At 33.8% G+C, this 24,833-nt stretch overlaps 1 long non-coding RNA gene and 3 pseudogenes across 1 annotated transcript; 3 read left to right on the forward strand and 1 right to left on the reverse strand.

The window, feature by feature from the left end:
- Window positions 1–1,945: 1,945 nt before the first annotated feature.
- On the reverse strand, window positions 1,946–6,658 carry LOC125200005 (annotated as a pseudogene).
- Window positions 6,659–9,959: 3,301 nt separating this feature from the next.
- LOC125200006 lies at window positions 9,960–15,182 on the forward strand (annotated as a pseudogene).
- Window positions 15,183–15,199: 17 nt separating this feature from the next.
- Window positions 15,200–15,997, forward strand: LOC125200015. Its single transcript, XR_007172655.1, has 2 exons — window positions 15,200–15,345; window positions 15,628–15,997. It is a non-coding gene; the product is annotated as an uncharacterized LOC125200015 (long non-coding RNA).
- A 913-nt stretch (window positions 15,998–16,910) lies between these two features.
- LOC125200007 lies at window positions 16,911–19,102 on the forward strand (annotated as a pseudogene).
- Window positions 19,103–24,833: the final 5,731 nt, after the last annotated feature.

Consider the following 24,833-nt stretch of genomic DNA (forward strand, 5'->3'; position numbering starts at 1 on the left):
CTACAGATGGCCAACCCTAGCTAATCTAATATTATATATATTCTTTATCCCAAATTTCGTTTGAAATGTTTTAAGGGAAATGAACCATTTCTTTTAAAGGAAAATCAATTTTATGTTTCAAAAAGGGAAAAGTCTTAATTAATTTGGAGAGAGGGGCTTACTCATGTTACATCTACCAGAATACAAAAACGTTGGAAAATAGTTTGATCAAACATTCAAACGAGCCTATAATCAATTAAGAGGCAGATATTAGAGGCCAATAAACAAGCTTCTGATTAATCAAATGCTTGAAGAACATCAAGTTGATACAATAGCCTAATACTACAATTTTTAGGGAAAAGAGGGTAGATAAGTGGACTATGACTACTGATTTACACATCTCCATTTTGTTTGCCTTCACCAACTGCAGAAGCTGTTGCCATGGCGCCATCACCTCTCCAGGAGGTGGGTGGTCAAACTTGCAGTTGCCCCGTACTTGCATGCTCCAGTCTTCATGTAATATGGGCAGTTGATAGCACCCTGCATACTTGTTTCTTTCTAATTAATATAAAGAAAACATAACTAGTTAACAACTGGAGAGGTGGAGTTAAAAATTAAGTTTCCTAGTGTTGCAAAAGGAATCAATGAACCTAAACAAACTAGAAGGTTGAACCATTTGAGATTAGCGCTTGGCAAATTGCCTAAAGTGTCTTAATTATGACTCTTTCCCCCATAAAAGAAGGGGAACTAACCAGTATTTTCATAGTAATATGAAGTGGAACCAAGGTCTTTATGTCAAAATATACTCTCTTCTTGGCAGGCCAGCAAGAGTTAGTTTCACATTTTGCTGTGGAGACCCTGTTGCTGATGCAGTGGGTGCTGACCGATCGATGGGATGGTGAAACTTGCAGTTATTCCCATACTTGCATGTCCCATTTTTCATGTAATACTTGAACAGAAAGAACAACATTAATAAAACATTGCAAAAAGAGTGCAATATAACTTCACAGTAACAAATGCTTGGCAAGGTGTAAACTATATGCATTCAAATTATAATAATGTAAATTTCATAAAAGTAAAAATACAGTTTAAAAGCTATTGGTGCAATTCTCAAGAACATCCTACAGACTTGCAAGTGACAAATTTTGAAGTCTGATTATGTAAAGTAGGTACTTCATAATTAAGTAAAGGAAAAATAGAGCACCAAGGTTCATCACCAAAGTCAAGTAAATAAGTAATGGAAATAAAAACATACATCACATTCCTGTTGTCCAGGTCGTTGAGGGAAAATAGTTGCAGTCAAACCAACCTGCAACCAGCAAAATTAAGGAATACTATAAGAAATCATATATGAAATCAGTTACACAATTAAAGTTAAAAGTAGTTATAAACTCCTGGCAGAGCAATGGACATCAGTAATATAGCCTTCAATAAACACTCCTATCATTTCCTTGACCAATACACTAAGATAGACAGAGATAATAAGAGGCATCTAAGACAACATTTAAGAGAAATAGTGACAATATTTATGAGTTACAAAATTCAAATGCAAAGTTTATGAGTTCATGACGCTCAAGATTGAACTGCTAGTAACCCAAGCTCAAGTTCATTAAGGAGGGCTCTAGCTCCTAAATGACCTAAATAGTAGTTATATAAAAAAAGAGTAGTATCTATTAGTAATTACTCAATCTGCAATATTTAAAATCAAGAATAGTCATCTTTTAATTTAATAAAGAAAATTGACCTTTTTAAGTAAATTTTTAACTAAAAGAACATGTAAATATCAAGTTTTGTGAGCTTATAACAATTGGCAAATGAGCTTGTGAGCCAAGTACTACAAATATTGATATTTGCTCACGAGCCTATGGTTTTCAACAAATTTGCAGAGCTCACAGTAGGCCCAGCTTGCTTACACCCCTAGGTGCACTACATAGCCTAAAACCCAAATATGTTATGCTTCTAAAAGTCAGTATGATGCACGAAACTTCAACTTTACCGTTGTCTGAGCGAGCCTTGGATCAAAATTTGGCAACAGAGATACTGTCGGAGCAACAAGACCAAGATTGTAATGGGCTGACGGTGAGGTGAGAAGAGAAGAAGCAATAGCAGCTTGTGGATTTATCACTGTGTAACATCAAGCTGATAAGTAAAATGTAATTAAGCGGAAAAAGGAAAATGTTACATCATATAGATATATCTTTTCTTTGTACCATATCTGTCTGGATGGTTGTAGCGGCATGTCACTCCATACTTACAGCTGATTGAACGGAAATGAAATGAAATATATTAGTATGCATCCATTCTTGCTATGTACACTAAAGCTACATGACAAGCCCATTAATGACATACATTATTGATTAAGCATTTACCTGCCAGTTTTCAAATAAAATGGGCAATCTTCTTCACCCTGTCAAATGAAACATAAAAGGATGTAATAGAGGCTTAGAGAGTCACCAAGCAAGCAAAAGTTTATCAGCCTCAAGCTTTCAATTGTTAATAGTTCTGGAAATGGGATTGGAAATCCAAATTTCTAGATGACATTCTTCTTATCACAAAAGAATAGCAACATCTTGAGCCACACTCCTCAAATCACATTACCCACCCCCTAACTCAGCCTAAATTCAAAAGTTAAAAGAAAATAACTAGTCGAGACGTATCACAAAACAAAGAGAGAGTTGAGAATGTTTTCTACGGCATTAATAGAAGGATGCCTCTGTGTTCACTTTCTTCATTTCATTGTGTACCGGGAAACAGGAGGCTACATGAGATATTAGATGATGAATGGGAAGTTTATGTCATGGATAAATAAGGAGGACAGATCAGAAACCATAACAACTTCATCTAGCATTTCATTTATTAAACAAACAACTCAAAACAAAGGAATTTTTTCCTGCATGTGATAAGCAAAATATTTTTTCCAATGACAAATTAAATGAGAAATATAGAACATTTCAGCACAAGTCAATTGGCAATTATCAAATTAAAATATAATATGTTGAAATAACCATACCGGTCTGATGGGAAGGCCCTTAGAGTTGTGCAACAGAGCAGGGGCAAACGATGTTTGCACTGCCTTGTTGTCTCCAAGCATGTATTCTGCAGCCCATTAATATTGTCTTCCCAATCGACTGAATCTGGACTCCTTTGGGGTGGTGAAATTTGCAGGTTGAACCGAATTTACACTTTCCAGTCTTCACATAGAACTACTTATATTACATAGAATTAGGTTGCTGAATTACGAATTCAAGAAAAAAATAATGACCTCATCGTAAAATATCTTACAGCACATGGAGGCTCTGACGGTCTCTCAGGTAAGGCAGAGACATCACCATCCTCAGGAGCACCCTGAAATTAAATCAATGAGAAAACAGTTGGATAATTCGACAGTATAAATATTCCCATCAAACAAAATAAGAGTATTCCAGGAGGACTTACTGCAGGTTGGATGCTCTCTTTAGGGTGGTTGAATTTGCATCTAACACCAAACTTACATCTTTGAGTCTTCAAGAAGTACTGAAACAATTTTTTGACAAAGAATTGTAAATATAAGTCAAGAAAATCGTGGCTATAAACGAACAAAATTATTCTATATCCATCTTACAGGACAATCTGGCTCGCCAGGTCTCTCGGAAGGGCTTCACTAGGCACCAACGGGACCTGTATTGCAAATGAAAATCATGTGAAATATTTCGTCATGACAAAAGCATGGGAAGAAACATTTCCAGTACACCCACCATAGAAAAGTAGTGCAACAATTTAAGTGGAGAAACAAAAGAAGTACTTCTACACATAAAAGGTAATGGTAAGCATACAATTTGATCCAAACTCCTGCTAATTGCATACGGCATAAACAAATTTCTTTCACTTGCAATAATCGTGTAAATTCTGGAGCTTGGCTCATTAAAAATGAAACCAGAGTGATGGGGGTGTCATCTGAGAGTAACTCAAAACATTTCAGATAAGCACATGCATTGTCTTAAGAATTTAATATAGTGTGGCATGAAAAAGTACATGAGTACCAATATTGATATGCTTTCTCCAGAGAAAGTCTAATCTTTCAGCAACACCCTCATTTAGTTTACCAACGGGATGCAATCTCAGTACACATCAATGATAATGCATAAGGAACATGACTACATGAAGAATGCTTTCACCTCCCATCTTAGAAGCATTTGAGGAATGAAAGTTAGATTTACATTTCAGTAATCAGCCACACATATTACCGCCAGGTGAACTTAGAGAAAGACATAAGTATACAGTACACAGCAGCTAAAGTTCCATTTTTCTGGGAAGCTATCACCTTAAAGAATACACTTGTTTTCCATCAACCATGTTCATGTAAGAATTACATGCAAATTTTTACCCCTGCAAGAACTAATGTAAAACATAGCATTATCAGGACCGGCCTCTAACCTTGAATTTTTTTTTTAAAAAGGGACAAGATAGATACAGGATACGCACCACCTAATGTGGTAATGTTTTGCATCTTTCAAATGACCAAACTAAAAGTAAATACTACTACTAAGTAGGCATAATAAAGCTCACACAAGGTATGAAGGATAAAAGATAGACAACATGACTGAAACCGTGTTGCCAAAGAGATTCTGAAAATTGTATTAGGAAAGGGAGCAATATACATGGATTCCATTGTTAATAAGATAGACATTCTAATGTATAAATAACATAACCACTGAAAACTACATCATCTAAGATGTAGAATGGTTAAATATAACATTTCCCACTAAATCAGTACATTATATGTGACCACATAAAAATAATATAGATGCTCTGAGAGTCAGAGTACGAAAATTTATTGAACTATTTAAGAAATAGAACATAATATTAATTTCTTTTCATTCTGAAAGTACATAAGTAACTGGTAAGTGGTAACAACCATTTCAAATGAAAAACAGTGATATCAGTACACTATCATGATGAAAATATGAGTCTTATCAGACAGCAATGTTTCTCAATATATAAAGATAGTATTGCCATGGACACAGTGCTAGATCAAGTGATGTATTATATATATGCAGGATTAAATAATACTAACTGATTACTTCTTATAATAAAATAATATAATCTTATGACAACCACATAAACCAAACTTGAAATTAGTGGTATGATATAAGTAGAAAATAATTTAAGTAACTGAAGTAATGAAGTATTACTAAATAATAGAATAGCAAAAAGGATCACCTCTTTCCAATCAGGGGTTCCCCTTCTGGGACCCAAACAGGATGGTCAAACTTGCAGCTCTCTCCAAATTTACAGGTTCTTGTTTGCATATAAAAGGCACAGTCCTTCTCACCGGGCCTCTGGGGGTATATGGGAAAATGGCCCGTACTCTCATATCTAGTGCGCTTGGCTAAAGGGTTCGATGAATACCAAGCATCAGTTTGCCCAATCTTGTTATACGCACCCAAAAGAGTCTGGTGATAGAGTGCTAGATGAATAGTAGACAAGTATTACAAGAAAACCAGTAATATAAGTTATTACATAAATAGAATATTTTCTTATATATTTTGTAAGAAATCACGGAAAAATTGTATTAACTGCTAAATATTGTTAATATCAGACCCGAATGCCTTCAGATTATTCATAAATTAGTATTGGTTCTGTAAGTCAATTACTAGTCAATAGTGTCACCATATCGCTGATGATGGCACGTATAATGAATAGTGCACTAGATAAAGTGAATAAAACTTTATGAAACATGGCAAATATACCAGATAATGACACGGTTATAAAAAATCCTTCCTATACAAAGTTCTATGATGAAGGATAAATGCTTCTTCAAAAGAATTACTTTCTTCGCACAAGCACCCTCAAATATTCTAGTTATTGTATCCTTTCTAATAAAAGTTTTTCAGACGACACATTCTCAATTTCTCATCTCAACAAAGGACTTACATGTAAACCACTCAACGAATGGACAAAATATACTAATATCATTAGCTGTACAATGCATCTATAATCGCTTCAAACTTGAGATAAGCAAGAAAAGTTTCAATGCATACTGATTACTAATTAAAAAGTAATTCCACAGCAGCAATTGCAGACACAGCCAATCTGCCACCTCCTATTTAGGAGAAAAGTTCGGCTGATGATACGGTACTCTATATTCTCTTAGTTGCTTCAGAGAACCCGTGAATATCATAATCTATAGTAACACACATATAGCGCTCAGCATTGTAATGAATTTAGCTCAATCCCATACACTACCAAGATAATTGGCACAACAATTAGCGGAAACTAGGCCACTTCAACCAAATAAATGAAGGAATTAGCCAATTAGGTAAAAAAAATAACACGAGGAAGAGCGAAGATAACTTACATTCAGCTGAAGTGCGCTTCACACCAGCATAAAGTGGGTCGGTGGGGACACCTGCAGCAGCCAAATCGACACCAGGTGGTCTGTATGAGTTCAAGGAGGTGGTGGAGGGGAGGGCGGGGATTCTAGAGTAGCTCTCGGGGTTGTAGAGCAGCGAAGAGGAGGAGAGGGAGGAAGAAGAGGAGAGCTGGTCAGCCGCCAAGTACCTAGAAGAAATGGCGAGCAATGAGGCGTCGGCGGCAGATCGGGAGTTTCCGGCGCCACCGCCGTAAGCGGTGGAGGTATAGCCGTAGAGGTGGTTCGACATGACGATGGAAGTGTTACTGATTTAGTGAAGCCCTAAGCGGTAAGTGAAACAAATACAAATACAAATACAAATACAAATACAAATACAAATACTCCATGGCTCAATTCTTAAAAATATAGTACTACTAGTATATTTTTATTATTAAACAAAATTAGTATAAGTCTAATTTTACATAGTGTTAACAGTAGAATATTGGGTCCATTTACTAAATTTAGTAAATGCGAAACAGTATATTTTTGAACTTACAAATAACAAAAAATGGAAGTTTGTATAGTTGTATTGATTAAAAAAATACAACAATATAAGTGCTTAGTATTGTCTCTATGCATTAGTGTTTCTCATATGTCTGCATGGAAAACAATGCATATATGCTTTTAAATTTAGGTATTATGGAAACAAAAATGTGCCAAAGTTGAAAATATGAATGCACTTATGCACACTCGTAGTCGTATAGTTTAACCAACATTTCATAGTACATCATTTAAAGTAAATATCTTCAACTAAATTGTTTAGTTATTATGGTAGTGTTTATCATATTGATATAATGATTTTGTGGAATGCACATAATTCGCTCTATATTGATTTCATAGCACAATAGCATCTATATACTTCACCTGTTTCCAAAAATTTTGTCTATTGTACCTCTTGGTCATCATAAAAATTGTACTCCCTCCGTCATCGAAAATTGTCCGTTTGGACCAGACAGGTTTTAAAAATGTAATGGAAAGTGAGTTAAAAAGTTAGTGGATTGTGGGTGGGTCCTACTTTTATATATTAGTTTTATAATAAAATGTGAGTAGGAATGAGTTAGTAATATGAGATCCACTACCAAAAATGGTAAAAGTGAAATTGACAAATTTTGGAGGATGGACGAAAATGGAAAAATAGGACAAATTTTGGTGACGGAGGGAGTATATATTTATTCTTTTATATGTATACTGATTCTTTTCATCTAGATTAACAAAGCGTCACATCAAGTATTAGGAAATCACGCATTCTTTGATTTGAACTGCGCATTTCTATGTTTGCATAGATCTTCAATCCCGAATTGTTTATATAATAATACAACACCTCATATGTGTACGGCCTAATGGAAATTTACTCAAACCTCTTCATTGGTTTCATCTACCATAACCATTCATCTATTATAAGAACTTTGTTTCCTCACCGGTGATTGTATGCTATTAAGTTCACATTCTTATACATAGGAGGACCAGTTTTTATGCCAATGCCCAACTCCTTTCTTAGAACTTTTCATCCATTTCACCCACTTCCTTTTTTGCCTTGAAGCATCAAGCATGTATGGTAAATGTCTTTTTCCAAGTATTTGATTTGATGAATGGAATTTTAAAAAGTCTCAGTTTAAATTTGGTTATAATATGAGATACTATTGTAGTGATATAGATGCTGAAAATTAAGACAGCAACATGCGTTCGGTATCTCAGCACTTCGAGAGATGTAAGAAATAATAGTAATTGACTTTCCACTCAATCCATTTATGAAGTATGTAAATTTTAATACTAATAAAACTAGGTAAACAAAAATAAATTGGGATATAATTTAGAGTGTGATTTGTGGTATGATGTTACTGGAGTTGTTATATAAGAATAATTTGAGGGAGATGATAATTCAGCAAAATTCTAACCTAATTTGGTCTTTTGAGAAGGGTTTGTACTACATCTTAAGTATAAGAGTTGGTGAGTCGAGCAAAATAATTAATAATCATAAGTCATTAACCAATTTAACACGATTGTCTATATGAGGCAAACCTACGAAGTGCAAAATCATTTAATTCAATTGGCCTGGGACATGTGGCATGTCATTGGAGGACCACTTTTAATTAAAATTGAAAATAAGCATCGAATTCAAAGTTAATTTCAAACTAAATCGACTGTAACCTCACAAAACAACACCGACCCAATCCTCAATATTTGCTTGATATAACATACAGTATTAAAATTGATCGATAAATAGTGAGGTTTCATTTGACTACAGGTAATATATAAATTTGAAATACTTTATTATTATTATTATTTGATATATTGAGATTATTGAATTTGGATTGCTTTTAAGAATTGACTCACCAAATTAAGTAGTATTAGCAATACACATTGTTATTAGAGATTTGAGATTGTTAAAATTTAACTATAATGATTTGAAAAATTCAATTATTGAAGAGTTAGATCTAACTATTTAATAGCCCTATTAATTAAAATAATGTTATTTATCATAGCTCTATCTATTAAAATATTCGATTCAAAGTTTGATTAAGATTAAATATATATGTATTTAGTTTATGAGCATCCTTATAAATTTTTATGTGCTAAGACCATCCCCAACATCTCATAAATGAGTTTTGGTGTAGAAATTTTCTCTCATCTGAAACTCAAATCTTTTTTGGTGTTTTTGTGAAACAAAGCACATATGCGTATCAAAAAAAATTTGTGAGATAAAAACCCAAAATAGTGTAAATTTTGAATTTGTGAAAATGGTTGGATAAAATTATTTTTTAATTTTGATATATTAAAATGAATTTGAGTTTGGTGTAAATTGTGGAATGTTTAAATAGACCCCCCAAATAGATGAGTTTATTACTCTACAATAAAAGTTCAATCAAGATAACCAACTCAAATGATCGTATAATTAGTGATATTTTGTGCGATAGCAGTTTCAATATTAAAATTAATATTCCAAACATACGCTACTTAAAATATTCTGTTTTATTTTCTTATCAAAATCCGCATGTAGCTTATTAAAAAAATAAAATAAAATAATTAATCTAGAATATTAATAAGGTAATGAAGTAAACACTAGTTTACAAATTTGTCCATTAAAAATGTGACATGGAAGGAATAAAATTGATGGACACTGAGTGAACACAAATAAAAATGTTGAAAACCTCTGAAAAGTCCAAACTGAACTAGAAAGCTCCTAAAATCATCGGCATTCAACACTGATACACAAGAAATTCCGTGATCATCGATTCGATTCATCCCTAAATTATCGCATAAAGAGCTAAACACAAGTAGATAAATCCTAGGAATCGGCCATGGAAGAATTGCGCATACTCCGGCCGATCCGAGGGGAATCGGGAAGAGCGGGGCCGCCGGCGTCGGAATTCTTCTTCAGATAATGATGCTCGTGTTATCGTTTGTTCTCGGCCACGTCCTCCGCCGCCATCGCTTTTATTACCTTCCCGAAGCTAGTGCTTCTCTTTGATCGGGAAATTTAGTTTCTGCTGTGGTTTTTGATTCGAGCTTTACGTCCCTACTTTATTGGCCTGCGATCACTTTGTAATTTTTTTTTCCCTTTTGATGTTTAATTTAATTGGAAGTTGAAATGTGTGATGCAGGTTTGATCGTGGGTGGACTGGCTAATGTTTCCAATACGGAGAATAGCATTAGGTTTGTGGTTAACGATTAATCATCATGCTTTTGCTTAAACTTTTGTTTACTTACAATAATTCTGTTTCAATCGATTGTAATCTTGGTTTGTGGCAGGTCATGGTTCAACTTCCACGAAGAGTTCTTTTCTTGTTCCTGTTGCCCAATTATATTATATCCTTTTGATGCGGACAATTTTCTTGACCTAACCTAATCCAAATATCTTAGTTTATTTAATGGAATGTGTTTGGTTCTTTAAATTGGTTTTGTGTTTACTCAGTCAGGATTCAGTCTTCAACCTGTAAGTTCTCCATCTTTAATTTTCATATAAAGTTCTCTTAAATGTGTCAAAGAAAGAGTTGGAGTAGGGAAGAAGATGTAGATGCCTGAAGGTGTTGTGCAGCTGGTGTTCGACCTAGTGTAGTTATAGAAATCAGTGAAGGAAACTTGTTACTACATTTTATTATTTTTATTTTGTGGATAAGGCAATGTCTTTACATTTGGTAGTGAGATTGATCTTGGGTTGACCCCAGTCACCTCACGGCCTGTGAACTTGGTAGATGAGGAAAAAGGGGTCAAAATTTCTCAGTTCTTGTGATCTAGGGTCCGGGGGTGGAATAACAACTTATCTCAATAAATAAATTTAAAATATACTAAAATTTAAGAATATGAACCTTTTGTGTATAGTCTCTTTAATAACCTTAGGGTGCCCCCCCAAAAAAATACTTTACCTCAAATAATTGAGATAACTTTGATTTTGATTTCCTTATTACTATTACTCTGTATAGGATGACCTCTGTTATGAATTTGATTTTGCAGAAACCATTTTTTCTAACTTTGGCGCCATAGTCACATTTGCAATTTTTGGAACTTTTGTTGCTTCCATGGTCACTGGCATTTTAGTGTGAGTCTCATTCTATTGATAGTTCAGGGTTTTGTATAAATGCTAGCACTCATTATTAAACATTTTTCTCATCATTAATGTGCGTGGTTCTGATCCCCTTTTTTTTCTGTTTCAGATACCTTGCCGGTGTATCATATCTCATCTACAGACTTCCTTTTGTCGAATGTCTGATGTTTGGTGCGCTTATCTCAGCTACAGACCCTGTCACTGTTCTGTCTATATTTCAGGTGATGTGATATTCTAATTTCTTCCATTTTTGGCATTCCGGGATAGTTGAAAAATTATGTGTGACAGAAACTCCTAGGTCTGCAAAGTACGTAGGTGATATCTAGTTCCCATTGCCATACAATATTCTCTGATCCATTTTGTGGCACAAAAATGCTCTATATATATAGGAGTATATAATAATAGTAGTGAAGTGACTTTTTAAACTATAATAATAGGTCTTTTGCTTACCAAATACTACCAATTGCCATTATATGACTAGTTAAGTTCCATACTGTAGACTTCTTTAAATGGAATATAATCACTTCTGGTTCTTTGTCGAGTCATCTCATGTTCACAGAGCATAGGTCTTTCATAAGCTTTTTCACTATCAAATGGTATTGTTCTGCAACATAATAATCTTTAGTTGCATTTTCTTGATATGAAATTTGTAGGAGCTTGGTACAGATGTGAATCTGTATGCTTTGGTCTTTGGAGAATCTGTGCTAAATGATGCAGTAAGTTCTGATTTTTTTTGTGTTCTCTTCCACTAGCTTGATATAATTTTTTGGAAAAAGCTGGACAGTCTTTATTTAGTCAGTTGCTAATTTGCTGTTTGTTTATTCGCTTGTGTCTGCCGCTCTTTGAAGATGGCATTTCTCTGTATAGGTAAGTGGAACTTTAGCTCTCCTGCATCTGCATATTGCATAATGACAGCCCTTTTTGCAGTAGTCTTAACAACCTGAATACCTGATTAATACTTTGCAGAACAATGTCATTGGTGAGGAGTCACATGTCATCAGATCAGAACCTTTTCATGGTGGTGGTCAGATTTCTTGAGACTTTTGTTGGGTCAATGTCAGCAGGTTTGTCTTTAGCACTCTGTAGGAATTTCATCAGTCTGTGTTTTATAATCTAGTTAAAGTTTGAAGTATGCTTAACTTGTTGTATGTGTCAATGATGACCATTGTGCTAAATTGCATAATAGTACTACTTGACTTACCAGAACTGAGACAGATGAAAGTCATTACATGCCCCTAGAAACTTAAGTAAATTAATTTTCCTTTCACACACGTCAATTTAACTTTAGTTTGCTAACTTCCCAAAAAAGAAACTTTGCATTTATATCCAATCACATACAATACAATTACTTGAGCTAATGAATATAATTTCTTTCTGAATCTGCAGGGGTTGGAGTTGGATTTACTTCTGCTTTGATATCCTTTCCTTAAGTTCTTTATTATCATTCTTGCCAAAGTATTATTTCAGTGGTTTTGTAGCCTATAACACACTCTGTGGAGCCTTAACATCCAGCACCTTTTCAAGTATGCTGGTCTGGATATCGATAAGTAAGCATTTGAATATAGTACTGAAACCCACCATTGAGATCTAATATGTTATAATTACTTATCACTTTTTTCTTATTACTTGTACAGTCTTCAGAACTTGGAGTGCTGCTTTTTGTTCTTTTTCCATATTTTCGTAAGTACTTTGTGATATTTTCTTTAGTTTATATGACAGTGTTATTTTATTTTGTCTGTGAGTCTTTGACTAGCTTGTGCCTTGTCATCTTCAATCTGATATAGATACATGCTAGCCGAAGGACTTGGCCTCTCGGGCATCGTGTCAATATTATTCACTGGAATTGTAAGTGAACCTATGGGGATTTTTACATTTAATTTAGTTTTCACTTTTCATCTGATGTCGGAATGCAGCAAAACATTTAGGTCTTATTTTTTGTATTAGGTTATGAAGCACTACACTTTCTCAAATTTGTCAGACAAATCTCAGAAATTTGTAGCTGCATTTTTCCATTTAATATCATCGTTGGCGAGACTTTCATGTGAGTAGTCATTCAGTAATTTATTTTAATTGTTGTCTCTGTTGTGTCCTAAGTCGAAATTCCTATGTTTTGATTGACTCTTGTCTGTCTGACAGATTTATATATATGGGATTTGACATTGCCATGGAACAGCACAGCTGGTCTCATATTGGATTCATCTTTTTTCAATTGTATCCTTGAGTTTGTTAGCTGAGTTTCTTCTTGTTAACTTCCTGAAATTAACCTATATTTTCCTTAACTTGCTTTAATTAAACCAGTTATTCATTGGAATTGCAAGGTATGTCCAGTCTGCATTTTCCTTTATGCAACATTTTCCCGTTGGGCATTTTCTGTTATCTTCACCACTATTCTCACCATTTCTGGCATATAAGAATTTTGTTTATGTAGTATCTTGCAGTGTGCCTTTTGGATTATATAGAAAAGGCACAATGCAATGTTTAACAACCTGTAACCTTGTTTAACTTGTTCTGTGTAGGGCTGCAAATGTATTCTCATGTCTTATTTGATCAATATGGTTAGACCTTCACATAGGAAAATATCAATGAAGCATCAGAAAGCACTTTGGTATAGTGGTAAGTGAACAGGGATCTTATAGTTGTCTGGTCCTTATTTACTAAAGACTCACCTCATCTGATGTAGACTCTTTGACATCCCTAACTTACATACAATATCAATCACAGGGCTTCGAGGGCCATGGCATTTGCGCTTGCTCTGCAGTCGGTTCATGATCTTCAGAGGGTCACGGTCAGACTATATTCCTCGACAACTGCAATTGTTGTTCTAACGGTGAGCAACCTTGAAGATCACCTAGAACTCATAGTGGACCTCTGATTGAATGTGGAACTATTAGGGCGTTATTTAGTATGCCACGTAAAATTGAATGTCAACGTGTTTGTAGCTATGTTCTCTGAATTCCTGGTAGCATTTAATGTTTATAAATACTTAATGCTCTCTACTGATCAATCAACTCATAGTAACATGTAGGGGTGTCAAAATGGATATCGGATATTGGATACCCGATATCACGAAAATATCGGGTATGTGATATCCGATATCCGATTTTAGGGTTTCGGGATCGGTATAAGATTTTTGGGTTATCGGGTATCAGGATTTACCCGATATCCGATCGGTATACCAATTACCCAAATTACCGAATTTTTAATTTTTAATTAATTTAATAAATTAAATATTCATTCTTTTATTTTAAAAAATTAAATAATTAAATATACTCTCAAAATCCTTCACTTTTAAGTCAAATTTAGGATTAATATTTGAATTGTGATGTTATTATGGATGAATAATGGATGTTATAACTTATGAATTTTAATTTAAATAATAATAAAAAAAATATAAAATCGGGATTGGATACCCGATTTATGGGACTGGATACCCAGTGGGTATTTGGGTACCGAAATTATTTTCGGATCGGTATCGGATATTAGATTTTGGAAATTGGATCGGATACCCGATTTGACAGGCCTAGTAACATGAGTACATTTGATGCATCATGATACAATTCTTTTATAGGTAATACTTACTGCATTTCTTATATTCTGTGGGATCATAAGTTAAGTTTTTATCATTTATTTCTCAAATAGTATCCTACTAGTTATTAGTCTATAATGCAATAATGCAATTAATATGATTGTATGAGGCTCTAATTTGATTCTGATGATAAGTTTCTGAATTATTTGTTGTTGTTGGCATCTTGTAGGTTTTGCTGATAGGAGGTTCAACAGGAACCATGCTGGAAGCCTTGGAAGTTGTTGGTGATGGTCATGATACCCCATTGGGTGAAGTAAGTCCTTAACTGTTATTTTCAGTTCCTTGCAACTAAAGAATTTGGCGGAGCTAATAAATTAGAAAATTGAAATTGAAGCATAAACTCTGATTCGTTTTCAGCACTGGGTTGGTCTAGTTATCCATTAAATATGGTGTCTCACTCATTGTCTCCCTGTCATTTCATATGGTTTTAATCAGGTTATATCTGTTTTCTGCTATCATAAAAGTTGCCATTCTTTGCAATATTAATATTCTAAAAATTGTGTCTGCTCAAATTGTGTGTTTGATATGATGCCAATTTTCTGCACAACCTTTCAAGTTCTGGATTTTATGCCTTTTTTCATTTTCAGAGCTTTGATGCAAATGATCGCTACATAGCTCCTACTTACGAGGGGGAATCATCAGCTGGAAACCGGTTTAGGATGAAACTTGCAGTTCGTAAAGGTAAACAAGATACATATTTCAAATTTCTGCAATTTTCACTTTCCAACTTTTCTAAATGTGAGTTCCTTTCGTTGCTTTCTTGTAGCACTGCATCTTTCACTGAACTTGACAGGAACTACCTTACCCCATTTTTCACATCTCAAAGTGGCGAAGATGATGACCACGGTAAGTTAACTGCTTATAATTCTAGAATTAATCTAAATTGCTGATCAATCATGGATTACCACTTCAGCATGCTTCTTTTTACCACTGCACTATATCTGTATGCTATACTATGCATGCTAAATATTCTACAGGTCTGTGTCATATCCTCTTGATGGTGAATCGAGCATTTTTCATCTTTTTGTTGAAACCTGTGCTACTCGTGGCTTGATGTAGCAGCCATCCTTCACAAGGATATGGAGGATCACCTCAATTATTTACCATAATCTTTGTTCATATCTACAGATGATATTTTCAGCGACAACGGGAGAGCAAGTTATCATTGATCACAGACACGAGGCTGATAATAGTAGGCAACTTTACTCATCGTCCATGACAGACCGACTTCAATAGTGGTTTATCAAGTTGTGACATGTGAAGATGGAGATAGGACTGCTTAATGAGACACAAACATTGTATCTTTCTTAGAAGTATACTGCAATAGGATTGTAGATTAGTCACAAATTAGGGGTAGGACTGCTTCATCATTTGACGCCTTGTAATATCTGTATATGAAATGATTCACTGAGAGGGAGTTCCTGGTTTCACTTGCCAACCAATTATTTTGTTATTTCCGTCGTATTATTATCAATACTCTTTTCTTTGTTCCCTAGAATATGATGTAATGTTTTGAACATTATATGCAGAGATGCCACTTAGGCCTAATAGTTGAGTTGGATCTGCCCAACCAAAATATTAATATTACAGTAGTAATATTAGGAGTGATATTTAAATATTATTTTAATATGAAAACAACAATTTATATCAACCGTGATTTTTCCCGATCCGTGTACTGCAGTAGTTTAGTTCTCTCTTTACATCACCACCAATATATGATATTGTTATAGTTATTTTTATTTCATTTGCCAATAATTGTAACAAAAGAGATCAACGGAAGGTGCTCTTAAAGAAGATAAATCTGAATGAATCTAAAGCACAAAAAATCAAAATTTTGAAACGAAGAGATCAGTCGGAAAATGCCCTTGAAAAGAGAGATCTAAATGGATTTAAAGCACAACAAATTAAAATTTTGAACTTTGAAGGAAAAAGATCATCGGAAGAGGCTCTTGAAGAATAGAATAAAAAATTTACTTTTTGTAACGTCCCAATCGGAATTAGTAAAGGTGTGATCATCATTTGACTCATTCTAATCGTCATTATGAGTTTGGTAATGAATTTTTCTCCTCATTATGTTTTAAAAAAGACTGGAAATCTGGAATCTTTGATAATATCATAATGAGACATTCTAAATATCAAAATTACACCGGCTAGTTTTTCACAATCATCTCGTTTCTCTTTACCATTAACAAAATCTCTTTTTCGCTACTTACAGTGAGGTTATCGTCTTCCTCTACCCGATCATCGCCAAACCCTTGAACTTGCAGGTTTTCACATTCCGAAGATTAACAACAAAAATGCGAGAGAGTGATGGAAGACCAACCCCGGGGCCCCTGTCGCCACCACCCCCGCCGCCGACACAGCGCCGGCCAAAAATGAAGAAGTGAGCTCCGGGTTTATGTCTCCCCTGTCAATCCAATTCCACCCTCACCCCTTCCCCAAATTTTCCGCGCCAAATCTGCACACCGCCGCAATCCCTCCCAAAAACGCGAGAATTTCAATCCGGAGCCGAACCACCGCGGATTGGGCAAATTTCCTACGCCCTAACCATACAAGGGAAAAAGCACCAGCAACGGCGAATTCGAAAAATCCCATCTCCGGGAGAGGTTTCATCGAGACCGGACACGCCTATGGCAATCGAGAGAGATAGAATTGTTCCTTCCCGATTTAGGCAAAGCGTCAGCCGTTCGAATTCGCTGAGCAGTAGCAGCGACGGATGCTCCGCCGTCACTGCGGCGGCGAGGCTGCTGCAGGAGGCGACGTCCGATGCAGAGAAGCGGCTTTCCAGGATTTCAACATCCAGCTACGATGATTCTGCTTCCTGCACCACCGCAACTGCTTCGAATCAGAGGAGCTCCTCGTGCCTAATTCGCCGCACTGTGCGCCGGTAACCGCTGCGGAGCGCAAGAACAGACGTGCGCTCTTCCGTGCCGGATATGGATCGGAATTTGGAGAATTCCGGCAAGGATTGTGCGCGATCGCTGAATTTCTCGTCTCTCTCGAAGATCGGAGGAGGAGGCGTTTCACTGCCTCCGCATCCTTCGTCGTTGAATTCGAGGAAAGGAAGGAAGGTTTCTAATCATCAGGATGAAGTGCATTCCTTGAAAATGATGATTAACCACTCTCTGCAGTATCGATTTGCGAATGCAAAGGCAGAGGCTTCCCTTCAAGCTCAGAAGCAGGAAACAGAGGTTTGTTGCTTTCTCATGTTCTTCATCAGAGGATGCATTGCTGAGATATTTCAATGTTGCATCAGTTAATGCTATTTTCTTTTCTGATTCAGAGGAATTTTTGTTCACTTGGAGCCATGATATCCGATAAACGATATTGTGAAAAAGAACGTATTGAACTTGCGGTTCTCTACGAAAATTGAAGACTTTGAACACAATAGTTGAAGCTCAAGTAAGCCTTCTTTCTTGATCATGCTCAAATTTTCCACATTTTTTGCTCTTTTGCTTTAGATTGTGATGTAATACATTGCATATGCTTATGACTTTGAGTTTTCGTTCTTAATTCTGTAGTTTAATCGATCGCTAGAAAAGAAAAAGGGAAATGTACATGTCTATGCTTGTGTAACTTGTGATAGTAACATATTAACATTTGCTTGTATTCACTGATATATGTTCAATGGAGGGAGATGAGATTATAACTCTTTTTCAAAGTGTATGAGAACAGAGAAAGGAAAATGATGCTACCATTCTTGTTAGGTTCATCTTTGTGTTTACTTTCTCTTAATGTTGTATACTTGTATATATGAAACTTAAATTAAGTGACTGCTAAAATTTTGATTTCCATTCCCTGATTCACTTTTATTTGCATGGTAAATAGATGCCATATCTGGAGGACTGGTCTAGTATGGAAGTGGATTACTCAAATTGTCTCTCAGGCGAGCAGAACGCGTTACTGAGTTCCTCAGTTAGACTTCCAGTTAGTGGCGATGTGCGGGTGAGATCTCGTCTGCGATATTTGACTATTTCGTGTCTTGATGTGATAAACTCATGTGATAATCATTTCCAGGCTGATGCCGGGGAAATAGAGGAAGCTCTAACCTCAGCTTCGAAGGTGGTTGAGTCCATTAATTCTCAAATTCAGAGATTTGCCCACATGGTAAGATATTATTTTCCCACATAGCTCAGATTCAGATATGTAAATGTCACATGAATTAAGACATCTTCGGTTTGATGTGCAGGCCGAAGGAATTGATACTCTGGTTTCTGAAGTATCGAGGATGGCAAATGGAGAGAAAGCTCTAACTAAGGAGTGTGGATATCTGCTCTCCAAAACTTACTCATCTCAGGTAGATAAAACTTTCTTGCATCGTTTCTTCGAGTTTTCGATATTAGAAGGTTTTGTGAATGTGACTGCTTGCATTTACCTATTTAAACAGGTGATTGAGTGTAGTCTAAGGGGAGCTCTAATGCAGTTTAATGACAGCAACAATCATCCACCCCATAAGAGTGAAGAATGATCTTCTTCATATGAGTTCAGATAATCGCTCAAATATGTACTATTTATTTTCTCTGAAAAAAGTGTATTCTTTTTTATTATTCTTTGTAAATGTACTCAAATCTTCATAGGATGTGAAAGGATTGAATTTTGCACACTTTGCAAAATCATCATCAACTCTTTGTAAATGTATTCTTTTGGTTGAGAAAACTAAAAGTCTAGTGTTTTCGCCGTACCATAAAGCGATGTTAAGTCAATTTTTCGATGTGTAAATTTGCTTTCCCATGGTATTTTATTGTGAAAAAATAGTACTATGATTTTTTAGTGTTGGTATTTTGAACTATTAGTAGCATAAACACAACAAAATCACTAAAGGGGCCCGTTTACAGACATTAATCTAAAATGAAGAATTGAATTGGAAATTTATGAATTAAATTTGGGAAGAATTTATTTCAATTCCAAATCCTTTTTTACAAAATGAAATAATTGATATGGAATTAATTTATAAATTTGAAGTGTGCTAGGTGTGTGTGAATCGTGTAGCAAGTGTGATGCAAGATGTGTGGTGTTAAGGCTTGATTGTGTGAATTTGCTATATCACTCTGAATGAATGTTGTTTGTTGGAATGAATGTGTGCTATGTGTATATTCGTCATGCTGAACGTGTGTGTAGTGTGTGTGTGTGCTGTGTATTTTGTGTGTGTGTGTGTCTATTGTGTATTTTGTGTGTGTGTGCTGTGTGTGTATTTAAGAATGTGTGTGCGTTTGTGTGTACAAATGTGTGCTTTGTGTGTGTGTGTGTTGTTGTGTGAATGTGCTGTGTGTGTGTAGTTTGTGTGTTGCTGTGTGTGTGCTTTGTGTGCTGTGTGTGAATGTATGTTGTGTGTGTTGTTGTGTGCTGAAATGCAGAATTTGTAATGTTGTTTTTGTGTGTGAATGTGTGGCATGTGAATGTGTGTGTTGTGTGTATGTGTAAGAATGTGTGCTATGTGTAGTAATTTAATAAATACTGGAATTCCACTACTTTTGATATGGAATTTCAAATTGTAATTGAGCATTTGAAAATTCAAATTCCAAATCCAGAATTTATTTGGATACCAACATCAAATTTGAAATGATTCCATCCAATTCCAATTCCATACCTCAATTTCATATCGCAAACATCAACCTAACATTCTTATTGATAGCAAGAGAGATATGCGAGAAAAAGTAAATAAAGTATGAGGAGATGAGAAAAAGTGAAAAAGTATGAAAGAAAACTTTCCATTTCTAGAAATAAGACTATTTTTTGGACATCTAAAATTTGTAAAAGAGACTATTTTTCAGTGGACAAATGAAGGAGTACCATGCGACATCTATGTTCTAATTTAATTGAGTCATTTATTTGGCACAAGAATTTAACTTAATAAGTTAAATTGAGAGATACAAGTACTAAAGATAAGAAAGAATAAAGTATAAAAAATAAAAGAGAAATTAAAAAAATAAATAAATTAATTAGATAATAAAAAGGGAATTAATTTTTTTAAATGGAAATGAATCATTTAACATGAGACATTTTAAAAAGAAATACGGATAGAACATCAGTAGTATTTTTTAAGTCCTTTTTCTTGTAGAGTATTATAAATTCTATGGAGAGAAATACTTCAAAAGTTGACTAAAAGATCAAAGAGAAGTAAAGAGTGAAACTAATAAAGAAAAACGAGATAAAGATATCTACCACCTAAAATAAATGAAGAGATTTTTTTTATTGAAAGCATGAAGGGTTATAAGATTTAAACTAAGTGAGAAGGTTATTTACTTATTTTCATTAAAATGATAAAAAGGATCTTATTTTTATTGAAAGCATGAAGGGATAACAGATTTAAACATGTAAGCAGGTTATGTACTTAATAACTTAATTTTTATTAAAATGAAAAGTTAGTGTTTTAGTGTAGTTCAAGAATAATTTAATCTAACATTTGAACAGTTTAGACTTTTCTATAATCAACCATTATATTAAAATATTGTATTTTAATTAATTAAAAATGAATTAGTAATTAATGTAAATAAATCATAAATTAATACTGCTTATGGACCCGAGACTCACGGAACAATTAATATACATTTACTTAATGCAGAAAAATAAATGAACGGTTAAGATCGCATTCAATTTGTAGAGTGTGATAAAATTAATTTATTTTTGTCAAATAAATATGCGCACTTCAATATGAATGTCCCGCCTTTCTCTCAAAAGTACAAGAATTATTGTTTGTCGCATACACATAAATACCAAACGACTCACCGTAGATCCGATCAAACGCTAGGTAAAAACAATCGAAATAAATATTTTATCGTTTGTGTTTAATATTTCAACATACAATCTCGAATCTTAATTCGAATCGAGATCTTGTTTTGTCGGTATTTTCACACTATATTATTACATGACGATAATAATAGATCTTCAACCGGGAGCTATAAGGATAATATAATAAATTGACTATTATTTCAATTATTTTTTGATGGAGAGTTTATTATTAAATTACTCGTATAATTATTTTCACAATTTGTGTAATAGAAGAAGAAATTTTGAATCTTAAATCTCGAGAAAAATTCATAAAACCAAAAATCTAAACAAAATAATTTGATCGAAAATTTATTTAGAACTCAAGCCCATGAAAAAGTGATACGCATCATACACCTTTTGTCATATGACTTAAGTCTGATAGTCATTGGCATCGAGTAAAAGAAACTTTTAGTGACTTAAATTGAGATATACTAAAGTAGGGATGAGGTAAACCTTTTGTCATATAAGTTAAGTGGATAGTCAATTGGCATAATAATTAAGAGAAAACTTTTAGTGACTTAAATTGGGAGATAATAAAGTATGGATGAGATAAAGTAAAAGACTTTGTCATATAAGTGAAGTCGGATAGTCAATTGGCATAAAAATTAAGAAAACTTTTAGTGAGTTAAATTGAGAGAAATAAAGTAGATGAGATAAATTGAAAGACTTTGTCATATAAGTTAAGTTGGATAATCAATTGGCATAAGAATTTAAAGAAACACTTATTGACTTGAATTGAGATAATAAATTGGAGATGAAGAAAGCGAAAAAGGAAAGAAAGAATAAAATAAATGTAGAGTGAACAAAGTAAACTATAAATATCTATATTAATTAACTTAGGAAAGAAATGCTTCGAAAGTTGATTGAAAGAAAAATAGAGAGTAAGATTAGCATGAAGAATAAAAGTGACATTTCATATTGTATTTTAACTTATAAACTGATGTCAAAATTCAAATTGTCAATCATTTCACATTGAATTTCTAGCCATTGTTTAATTTGTTTGTGAACGAATAAGAAAAAATTGAAGAATTAATGAGAAAGTGAATGATAAAGGATCTTTTATTGAAACAGACGCATAAAGATATTTATATAAGAAGGTTATTTATTCACATATTTTCATAAAAATAAAAAGTAAAATTATTTGTGAATAAGATAGTCTAGATCTTCCTAAAATCAACAATTATTTTGAAAGATATATGGATTATATAGAGTTTAATTATTTAAAATGGATCGAATATAGATAAAACAATTGTCATGAACCTAAGACTATTGGCTTAAATTGAGATATTAGGGATGAGATAAGAAAAACTTTTCATAAAGTTAATCGGATATCAATTGGCATAAAATTAAAGAAAACTTTTAGTGACTTAAATTGAGAGGATAATAAATTAAGATAAAAGTAAAGAATAATTAGATGATAAGAAAGAATAAAGTTAACATCATATATTATATTAATTAAACTTAGAATATATATTAATAAATTTCTTTTAGGAAGAAATGCTTCGAAAGTTGATGAAAGAAAAGTGAGAGTAAGATTAGATGAAGAATAAAAGTGCAAAATTTCAAATTGTATTTTAACTTATAAACTGATATCAAATTTCAATCATCTTACACATACCAATTTGTTATTTGTTAACAAAATTAATGATAATGTAATCTTTGATGTCCAAATATGAACTAAAATTATTAATAAGAGAAGGATTTAATACATAAACATGTGAAATTTTGTATAAATACTCCCAAATCAACAATAATTTTGAAGATATATGGATTATACTAAGCCTTTATTATTTAAAATGGATCTTAAGTAGATAAAGAATCTCGTCATGAACCAGACTCACGGAACAATTAATATATATTTATCTATTGCGGAAAAATAAATAAATGGTTTGATCTCATTCAATTTGAAAGAACGTCCTAAAATTGATTTCTTTGTTAAATAAATAAGCATACACACTTCAATATGGATTTCATAACTTTCTTCATCAAAAGGTTGTCTTTGTCGCATACACTAAATACCAAAACTAACGACTCACCACAGATCCGATCAAACTCTAGAAACGAATAATAACGCGACAAATAATTTTATGTTTGTGTTTAATTTCTCAACACACAATCTCAAATCATCAAGTCCGAAACTAGTTCTTGTCAATATTCTCCGCATGTTTTATTACATGACAATAATTCATAATAAATTGTTTCCCAATATGAAAATGGGTACAAGATATTGAACTGATAAAGTCACGAAAACACAAAACAGGAAAACGAAGTAAATGATAGAGTTTATTACAAAAACATCGAATTGCAAGAGTAATTTTATTATTTTAGAAAGTTGCACGTTGAGGCACTCCTTTCCTCCCGCACTTGCGAGTAGCTGATCACTTTATAAGAAAGGTGCTCGGTGCGGCACTCCCTTCCTCCCGCTTACGATTGGGCTTTGCACAACCTCGGCTTCACATAGAGCTCAACCCTACCTTCTCCTACATCAGTTTGAACCTACACACAACATCAAAATAAATAATCATACATAATATTATATCTTTTTAATCATGAGAATTAAATTAGAAAGACCTTCCTAATGAGCAATAATGAAAGAACCGGGTTAGTGAGTTTCCCTTTTTGCAAAGGCAGAAGCGCCACGCCTCAATTATGAACCCGCCCATTGTGGGCAGCGGACAACGACACGACCCATTTCTTGTTGCATTTGTAGGGCTTCAAATATATACATATATAATTATCAAAAATTTTTATTGACCCAAAATATTATTGAAAAAATTAATAAAGTTATACCTAATTTTGTCGCAAATGAATTTTTCATCTCACTTAGAGGGACAACTTTTTGGTAAACAACCTTGTAAATAGTGAGATTATTGGGGTTTATTCCCCCATTTTAATGCAATACCCGCAAATTGGTGTATCGAAATTTATGCAATTTTATTCAGTTCATTCTTCGCATATCTTCATGACTCTCACATTTCAAAAAATATTTTTTCCAAAAAGGAATCCACCCAATTTTGGAACTTGCCGTCATCCTGAAATTAAAAAATATCAATTAAATCAATTCAAATTCCTTACCCACTATTTATGTAAAATGATACATATGTAAAAAGTAATGTTGTCAATATATGAAAATTATAGTGAACAACTAATCAAGAAGCTATGGAACCCTTTTAGAAACAAGATTTGCATTTTTTTTGAACAAAAAATACATTGAAGCAAAAAAAAACTATTTTACAAAATATTGTATAACTAGAATTTGGGAAAAGATGAGCTCAATAGAAGAGAGTGAGTATAGAAATACCTGTTGCATAATTTCATTGCCTGAAGAAGTGTTCATCCCAGCATTTTTTTTGGGGTGAAACAACAGTCACAAGTTGAGAATTACATAGAACCAAAGATTGTTAAGATTGGGTTCTTTTATAGAGTTGGGTGGTTTGTTTTGGGCTATTTGTGAAATAAATTGTCACATAAATTGGCCAAAATCAATTCTGATCTGTAAGTTGGAGACTACAAAACACATTAATGACTAGAACATGCTTCCTCCGTCCGCTTTAGCGTCCCATTGA

This window comes from Salvia hispanica, unplaced genomic scaffold, assembly GCF_023119035.1.
Source record: "Salvia hispanica cultivar TCC Black 2014 unplaced genomic scaffold, UniMelb_Shisp_WGS_1.0 HiC_scaffold_772, whole genome shotgun sequence".
Classification (NCBI taxonomy): Eukaryota; Viridiplantae; Streptophyta; class Magnoliopsida; order Lamiales; family Lamiaceae; genus Salvia; species Salvia hispanica.